The sequence below is a fragment of the Ascaphus truei genome, unplaced genomic scaffold (assembly GCF_040206685.1).
Source record: "Ascaphus truei isolate aAscTru1 unplaced genomic scaffold, aAscTru1.hap1 HAP1_SCAFFOLD_509, whole genome shotgun sequence".
NCBI classification, from domain to species: domain Eukaryota; kingdom Metazoa; phylum Chordata; class Amphibia; order Anura; family Ascaphidae; genus Ascaphus; species Ascaphus truei.
The window spans coordinates 185,369-194,221 of NW_027456840.1; the positions used below are offsets into that span (position 1 = coordinate 185,369).

The 8,853-nt window shown below is 43.8% G+C and overlaps 1 long non-coding RNA gene across 1 annotated transcript; it reads left to right on the forward strand.

Annotated features, from left to right (window-relative positions):
• The first annotated feature begins 4,257 nt into the window (after nt 1-4,257).
• On the forward strand, nt 4,258-7,793 carry LOC142485010 (uncharacterized). The gene is made up of 3 exons (XR_012798350.1): nt 4,258-4,781; nt 5,802-5,897; nt 7,342-7,793. It is a non-coding gene; the product is annotated as an uncharacterized LOC142485010 (long non-coding RNA).
• Nucleotides 7,794-8,853: the final 1,060 nt, after the last annotated feature.

Genomic DNA, 8,853 nt, shown 5'->3' on the forward strand with positions numbered 1-8,853 from the left:
TGAGATTTCCGTGCCCCCAGTCAGGTTACTCCCTGGGCAGTGACCCTGCTCACACCCTCCCCTAGTTCCACCTCTGATCACAATTATCTCTCTTGGAGAGTGTAGCAAATTGGAGTTGGGGGAATCTCACCTCTGCCATGCATGGTCACAATCTGGGCACAGGACCCAAATAGTGGGCAATGTGGCACTTCTTACAGTAGAGAATAAGTAACTTTATTCTTTACTTGTGTATTAAGGACCTTATTTGCATTAAATTCAGTCCACATGGGACCAAGACTTTCTGGCTTACTGAACAAAGTGGAATTGTTTCGTAGAGGGTGGAGAATTGTATTTTATCTGAAATTACCCCCTCTGCACAAAATACAAACAATTATACCCATACAAGTACCTTGTGGAAGTTGTTGCCCTCTATCTTCCTGTGGTCTCTCCCTGTTTCTCACCGTGCCTCCTCCCATTTCCTTGCACCTCTGCGTCTCCGCATATATCCCTATACTCAGAGCCGGCTCCGGTCAGTGACATGGGATGCCCAAATATGAGCATACCCATATATGGGCATCCATGCCACTGACCGGAGCCCGCTCTGTTGCGGATATGGAGAGAGACTGGGAGATTTACATCCCCTTATAATTCATATGGTGCATAGTACCGGCACGTATTGTTTTACCGGTACTGTGTACCTTCCTACTTTCACACTGGTACAGTATATGCTGCAGTGGGACTGAGAGGGATATATTGGTAACACATAGTCATTGTTGGGGGAATTCAATCCATTTTGAAAATAGTAATGAAATGTTTTTTACTTTTCTTTTTTTTCAGTAATGAAGAATGAAACATTTCTGTTAAAATTGAATTGGAGGTGAACTGGATTCATCATCAACTCTGCACCAGTGTGAATTGATGTTCTTTAATGTTCTGATAAGGTACATGCAACATCTCTTCCTCAACCCCTGCACCACTCTCTGCCTCTTGCCTCTCTCTCTCCACCTCCCTGCTAAGCGTATTAACCCATCTAATGTAATCCACATTCCATGTCTCACTTTACTCTTCACTTCTCACGTGCCCTCTGGAATGACTGCTCTCTGACTAACAAGGTCTATTTGTACATGACCTCTTCTGCTCTCATCCACCACCTCTCATTCCCCTCACCCCTGTCCTACTCGATACCTCAGCTTAATTGAACTCTCTCCTCTGACATCTACCCTTATCTCTAACCTCTCCTCACTTTCTGCTTAAACTAACTATCTTGTTAACTTTTACAATGCTATCATCTCCTCCTCCCTCCTCCTCCTTCCTCCTCCCTCCTCCATTATATATATACCCCTTCTAGGCTCTGACACACTCATCCCTCTAAGGCCATGATTATCATGGGCACATGCTTGGTCGTCCACAGTGCGTGCGAGCGATGCAGAGCCGCCTCGGACCTCAGTGCAGGGATTGCTGCATACCCCCAGCATCTGTCACCCACAAACAATACACACACTAATACTCCCCACAATACACACTATAATACCTCCTCAATACTAATCTCCCCAATAATATTATAGCTCCAAACACAATATACACAACACCCTTACACAAGATACACAATCTAGTACTCTCCTCTGCACCTCTACACACAATATAATACTCCCACACACACAATATACACACTACCCTCCTACCCCCATAAAATACAACCAATAATACACACACACTTTGTGGATGTTGGGACCAGCTCCCGGCATGCACCAGTGAAAGAGAGAGGCCCGCAGAAGCTCGGAAGAACTCCCTCCATCCGTGCCTTCCTCCGTTTCACATCTTCTCCCTGTCTCTCTCCCTCCCTTTCCTTGCATCTCCCTGCGTCTTTACGTATACCCAGTCAGTGACGGCTCTGGTCACGTGATGCCTTAATATGGGCTTATCCATATATGTTCATCCACGTCACTAATGTGATGCCCGCACTGTTGCGGAGCTGGTACTTACGACGGGCACTTATTGTTTTATCAGTACTGCGTACCTGACTCTACCGGCCTACTTTCAACACTAGTACAATATGTGCTTCACTACGAGTGAGTGGGGAATATTGGCATCACACAGTCACTGTTGAATATGCCATTCAATCCATTTTGAAAATAGTAATGCAATGTGGTTTTGTTTTGTTTGCTTTTTGCAGTAATGAAGAATGGAAAAGTTATATTAAAATTAAATTGGAGGGGGACTAGATTCAGCATTTCATCATGAACTCTGCACTTGTGAGAATTTAACTTCTTGAATACCCTGACAGGTACACGCAACATTAAGACTATAATCTGCTGTGCAAGCTTTCGTGCTATACCTCCCCCTCAGGTTTTGATTTATACATTTGCTCCCTCAATTCATGTCCTCTAATATTTGAAAGCTCTCTCCTAGCATTTTCTCTTTACCACAGAACGTCATCCCAATGTAACCTCTCTCTTGTTCTTTCTGCTTGCTGTTTCCTCACTCCTCTGTTAAACTTTTCTAATTTCTCTAACTTCCACACTCCTGCTTTTATCCACATGTTCTCCTCTTTCCTTCCCCTACCTTTGCATGTGTCTACACACTGCACCATTTGTACAGACCTCTATTGCAGCTATTTCTGCACTGCTCAATGAAAAGCACTCTTTAATATCCTATTCTCTGTGCCCCCTCTCTCTGCGCCCCCTCTTTTGGCGCCTCCTCTCTCTGCGCCCCCTCTCTCTGCGCCTATCTGTCTCATTCTCTCTACGTCCCTCTCTCTCTACATAGAGCTATCTCTGTCTCTCTCTACACCTATCTCTGTGTCTCCTTCTATGTTTGCTGATGTGTGGGATATCTCTTATAATCTTGAACCTGCTCATATACACATCGGGCCTCCCTGCCTCTGCCTCCCTGCTAAGAGTGTTAACCTATCTAATGTAATCCACATTCCTTTCCTTACTTTTCTCTTCCCTTCTCCTATGCCATCTGGAATGTCCGTTCTCTGACTAACAAGGCTCTAGTTGTACATGACCTCTTCTGCTCTCATCATTCACAATCAGTCATTCCCCTCACCCCATCTTACCTGTCCCACTGATTTGCCTCTGCTTAATTAAACTCTCCTCTGACATCTACTCTAACCTCTCTGCTCTCTCTCTCTTTCCGCTTAAACTAACAATCTTATTAACTCTTACAATGCTATCCTCCTATCTATATGCCCCCTCTAGGCTCTGACACACTTGTCCCTCTAGCCCACACCCTTGGCTAAATTCCCAAACATGTTCATCACACTTCCACTCGCTGTTCTTAATGCCTATGAAGGAAATCACACAATTGATATTTGATTTTTCTACAGTAAAAATGTCTCCAGTCCTGTATAAAGCTGCTCTCTGGGGCCAAACCACACTACTTTTTTTTCACATTCATCAACACTCAAATTTAATTTACGCTGTCTTTTTTTCCCTGTATTTGACTCCCTCCACTAACCTTCTCCTCACACTTGCCATCCTTCCTTCACTTCTCCTCAAGCATTTGACTACTTCAGAGGCAAGGTGGATGCCACCCACAAGGAGATTCCTTCTGTCCCTTCCCCCTTCTCTCCTTCTACCTAATTCTCCTTCTGCATTTGACTCCTTTTCTTCTCTTACAGAGCTGGAAGCTAATCATCTTCTCTTCTCCCTCTACCACATGCCCTCTAGATCGTATCCCCTCACACCTTACTGCATCTCTTAGTCCCCACTCTCACCCACATCTTCAATTCCTCCCTATTCTCTGGCTCTTTACCCTCTTACTTTAAGCCTGTAGTGGTCACCCTTTTCTCAGAAACAACCTACACCCTATGTGCCTTACTAACTACCGCCCTGTATCCCTCCTGCTGTTTGTCTCCTAATTGCTAGAATGTCAACATTCTTAAATCACATGCCCTCCTGGATCCTTTACAACCTGCCTTTCGTACAGCTCGTTCTACAGACTGTGCTTAAAGCAAATTCCCAAGGTCACTTTTCCCTACTAATCCTACTTGATCTATCTGCTGCGTTTGATGCTCTCAATCACTCTCCTCCTTCATATTCTAAACTCTCTCTTGGTATCCGTAACACAGTTCTATCCTGGTTTTCATCATAACTTTCCTGTCACACATTCTCCATCTCTGTTGCTAACATGTCTTCGTCTTCTATTGATCTGTCTGTGGGTATACATCAGGGCTCTGTTCTGAGATCTCTCTTTCTCTCTACATACTATCATTTGGTGACCTCATCAACTCTTTGTGACAATCCTATAAATAACAAATACAAATATCAGGTCATGGGAATAAGTGATTTGGACATAAAAGTAACATTTCGGAAGTGTGGACAACTAATACATCTTGTAGATTGCCTTTACAGTGTGATGTCATTGATTCAGTAGATTGTGTGCAGACCAGGACTGCAGTACAGTGTCACTCACATGGATGACTTGCGTGGTAGAAGCTCAAGAACAAGGATGTCAAACTCCAGTCCTCGAGGGCAGCAAACAGGCCAGGTTTTCAGGATATCCCTACTGAAAACCTGGCCTGTTTGGGACCCTCGAGGACTGGAGTTTGACATGCATGCTCTAGACGGAGCACAGCTGTGGGTGGGAGGTGGATTTGCTTTGCATCAAATGGTTTGGAGCAAGGTTTATTGTATGTAGTAACATAATAACAATGCAATGCTTAACTTTTATTTCAGGAGGGATGACTGCAGAACAGAAGTGAATATTGAAGCCATGTGTTCCTTTTCTTGCAAAAGAGAAAATTTGAAGGACAGTTGAAGAGAAGGAAAATTACTACACAGAGACAGATAAGCAATGTGTATATTTCTCATTTACCATTTAGTATTTGTCGTTTTATTGACTCCACACAATCCGGCTGCTACGGGTTTCACATTGAATATTTTCATCTCTACTCTACCCCTTCCTGTGATCTGAACCATGCAAGTTTTCGTTGATTCAATACATCATGAGTAGAGGGTGGCTACAGTATGAAGTAAAGACCCAAGGACCACATCTACTACCATTCATAACAAGAACATGTGCAGTAGCGCACAGCTGCAGTTCTATGTGATTGTTATGAAAGGTTGAGGTGGTTCAATTCTATGAATCTGGAGTGGGATGGATCCTGTTTGCATCATATGGTTTCATCTAGGCCAGTAGATTATATAACTTTCAGTACAGGTTACACATGGCATCAGTATTAGTGATTTAAAGAGGAGGAAAGCTTCAATGTGGAGAACAAAGCCAAGTAATGTTGAAGTTACTCCTTTTACCATTTACTTGGTCAGTCTGTACTGTCTACTCCCCACACAGCTGCTAAGGATCTTCCATTTTAAATACTTTCACCTCCTATTCTGCACTGCTTTGCTGCCCATTATTCAGAGATGCGTTCCAGTCATGTTTAGCACTCTGAATCTCTCTGCAGTCATTGGTTCAGCACATCATGGGTAGAGCATGGCTACAGATACAGCAAGCTATTATTATTTTACCGGCTGATCATCCATAATATTGCATTAAAACATAGAATATCACTTAATTTCCAAAAGATTCAGTGATGCTGATAATGCAGAATCTCACAACATTTCCCATCATAATGCCATAATGCACCAGTGGGAGAAATAATCCTTGCTATATCTGTACATTGTGTGACGTATTACCTCCATGACCAATGAGAGCAAGTACATCTTCTGTATAGAGCGGCTGTGTTATGATGCAGTTATTGATCATCATTGACATAATCACAAGAATCTTATGCAAAGGGAAATTGTCCGCAGCGAAGTGAGATTTCAGCCCCCAAACGTCTGTAATATTAATGCAATGTCTTACTTTTGTTGCAGTGAACACTGAAGAGACGGATCTACTACAACACTGTACAGGATGAGCATACGTTACAAGCAGCAAAATGATCTTGCAGTTGACAGTATGTTGTTCTGGTAATGTGCACAATTATTATTTATGGGCTACACACCACAGTGCTGGACATATTCTGTTAACTTCAACTCTACTCCTAACATGGAGATGTCTTCCTGGTGTTACTGATTCAGTACATCATATGCACAGTGTGGTTATGATATGATGGATTGATTTAATGAACCCACCAACCAATGATGACATCTGCATCATCTTCTGTAAAGTGCAGCTACAGCATGATATTATCAGCATTTGGTGCGGTATAATCAGAGGTATCTATGTGCTTTTGTGCCTGTTTTAAGTCCTCCAGCTTAACGCCCCTACACCTCCCACTACACAGGCATACTTACTTATGCATACACTGACATCTGGCATACCTACACACACCCCAGGGCCACTTCCTTCCCCTGATGTCAGGGAGAGGATGGGCATGCAGAGTGCAGTAAGTCTCCACGTTACTCTGGCCAACAGTCTTGGCCTACCTCCAGCATCTGTCACCCACAACATCTGTTCCCTCCTTGTAAAGTGCTGAACTATCTCACCTGGGTCAGTGCTATAGCTGATCACAGTGCCCGATCAGGATGTCACTGTGACAGGCAGCAGTGCAGATTGACCGGTCAATCAATGCAGTGCCGCAACATATGCACTAAATGAGATTTCCGTGCCCCCAGTCAGGTTACTCCCTGGGCAGTGACCCTGCTCACACCCTCCCCTAGTTCCACCTCTGATCACAATTATCTCTCTTGGAGAGTGTAGCAAATTGGAGTTGGGGGAATCTCACCTCTGCCATGCATGGTCACAATCTGGGCACAGGACCCAAATAGTGGGCAATGTGGCACTTCTTACAGTAGAGAATAAGTAACTTTATTCTTTACTTGTGTATTAAGGACCTTATTTGCATTAAATTCAGTCCACATGGGACCAAGACTTTCTGGCTTACTGAACAAAGTGGAATTGTTTCGTAGAGGGTGGAGAATTGTATTTTATGTGAAATTACCCCCTCTGCACAAAATACAAACAATTATACCCATACAAGTACCTTGTGGAAGTTGTTGCCCTCTATCTTCCTGTGGTCTCTCCCTGTTTCTCACCGTGCCTCCTCCCATTTCCTTGCACCTCTGCGTCTCCGCATATATCCCTATACTCAGAGCCGGCTCCGGTCAGTGACATGGGATGCCCAAATATGAGCATACCCATATATGGGCATCCATGCCACTGACCGGAGCCCGCTCTGTTGCGGATATGGAGAGAGACTGGGAGATTTACATCCCCTTATAATTCATATGGTGCATAGTACCGGCACGTATTGTTTTACCGGTACTGTGTACCTTCCTACTTTCACACTGGTACAGTATATGCTGCAGTGGGACTGAGAGGGATATATTGGTAACACATAGTCATTGTTGGGGGAATTCAATCCATTTTGAAAATAGTAATGAAATGTTTTTTACTTTTCTTTTTTTTCAGTAATGAAGAATGAAACATTTCTGTTAAAATTGAATTGGAGGTGAACTGGATTCATCATCAACTCTGCACCAGTGTGAATTGATGTTCTTTAATGTTCTGATAAGGTACATGCAACATCTCTTCCTCAACCCCTGCACCACTCTCTGCCTCTTGCCTCTCTCTCTCCACCTCCCTGCTAAGCGTATTAACCCATCTAATGTAATCCACATTCCATGTCTCACTTTACTCTTCACTTCTCACGTGCCCTCTGGAATGACTGCTCTCTGACTAACAAGGTCTATTTGTACATGACCTCTTCTGCTCTCATCATCCACCACCTCTCATTCCCCTCACCCCTGTCCTACTCGATACCTCAGCTTAATTGAACTCTCTCCTCTGACATCTACCCTTATCTCTAACCTCTCCTCACTTTCTGCTTAAACTAACTATCTTGTTAACTTTTACAATGCTATCATCTCCTCCTCCCTCCTCCTCCTTCCTCCTCCCTCCTCCATTATATATATACCCCTTCTAGGCTCTGACACACTCATCCCTCTAAGGCCATGATTATCATGGGCACATGCTTGGTCGTCCACAGTGCGTGCGAGCGATGCAGAGCCGCCTCGGACCTCAGTGCAGGGATTGCTGCATACCCCCAGCATCTGTCACCCACAAACAATACACACACTAATACTCCCCACAATACACACTATAATACCTCCTCAATACTAATCTCCCCAATAATATTATAGCTCCAAACACAATATACACAACACCCTTACACAAGATACACAATCTAGTACTCTCCTCTGCACCTCTACACACAATATAATACTCCCACACACACAATATACACACTACCCTCCTACCCCCATAAAATACAACCAATAATACACACACACTTTGTGGATGTTGGGACCAGCTCCCGGCATGCACCAGTGAAAGAGAGAGGCCCGCAGAAGCTCGGAAGAACTCCCTCCATCCGTGCCTTCCTCCGTTTCACATCTTCTCCCTGTCTCTCTCCCTCCCTTTCCTTGCATCTCCCTGCGTCTTTACGTATACCCAGTCAGTGACGGCTCTGGTCACGTGATGCCTTAATATGGGCTTATCCATATATGTTCATCCACGTCACTAATGTGATGCCCGCACTGTTGCGGAGCTGGTACTTACGACGGGCACTTATTGTTTTATCAGTACTGCGTACCTGACTCTACCGGCCTACTTTCAACACTAGTACAATATGTGCTTCACTACGAGTGAGTGGGGAATATTGGCATCACACAGTCACTGTTGAATATGCCATTCAATCCATTTTGAAAATAGTAATGCAATGTGGTTTTGTTTTGTTTGCTTTTTGCAGTAATGAAGAATGGAAAAGTTATATTAAAATTAAATTGGAGGGGGACTAGATTCAGCATTTCATCATGAACTCTGCACTTGTGAGAATTTAACTTCTTGAATACCCTGACAGGTACACGCAACATTAAGACTATAATCTGCTGTGCAAGCTTTCGTGCTATACCTCCCCCTCAG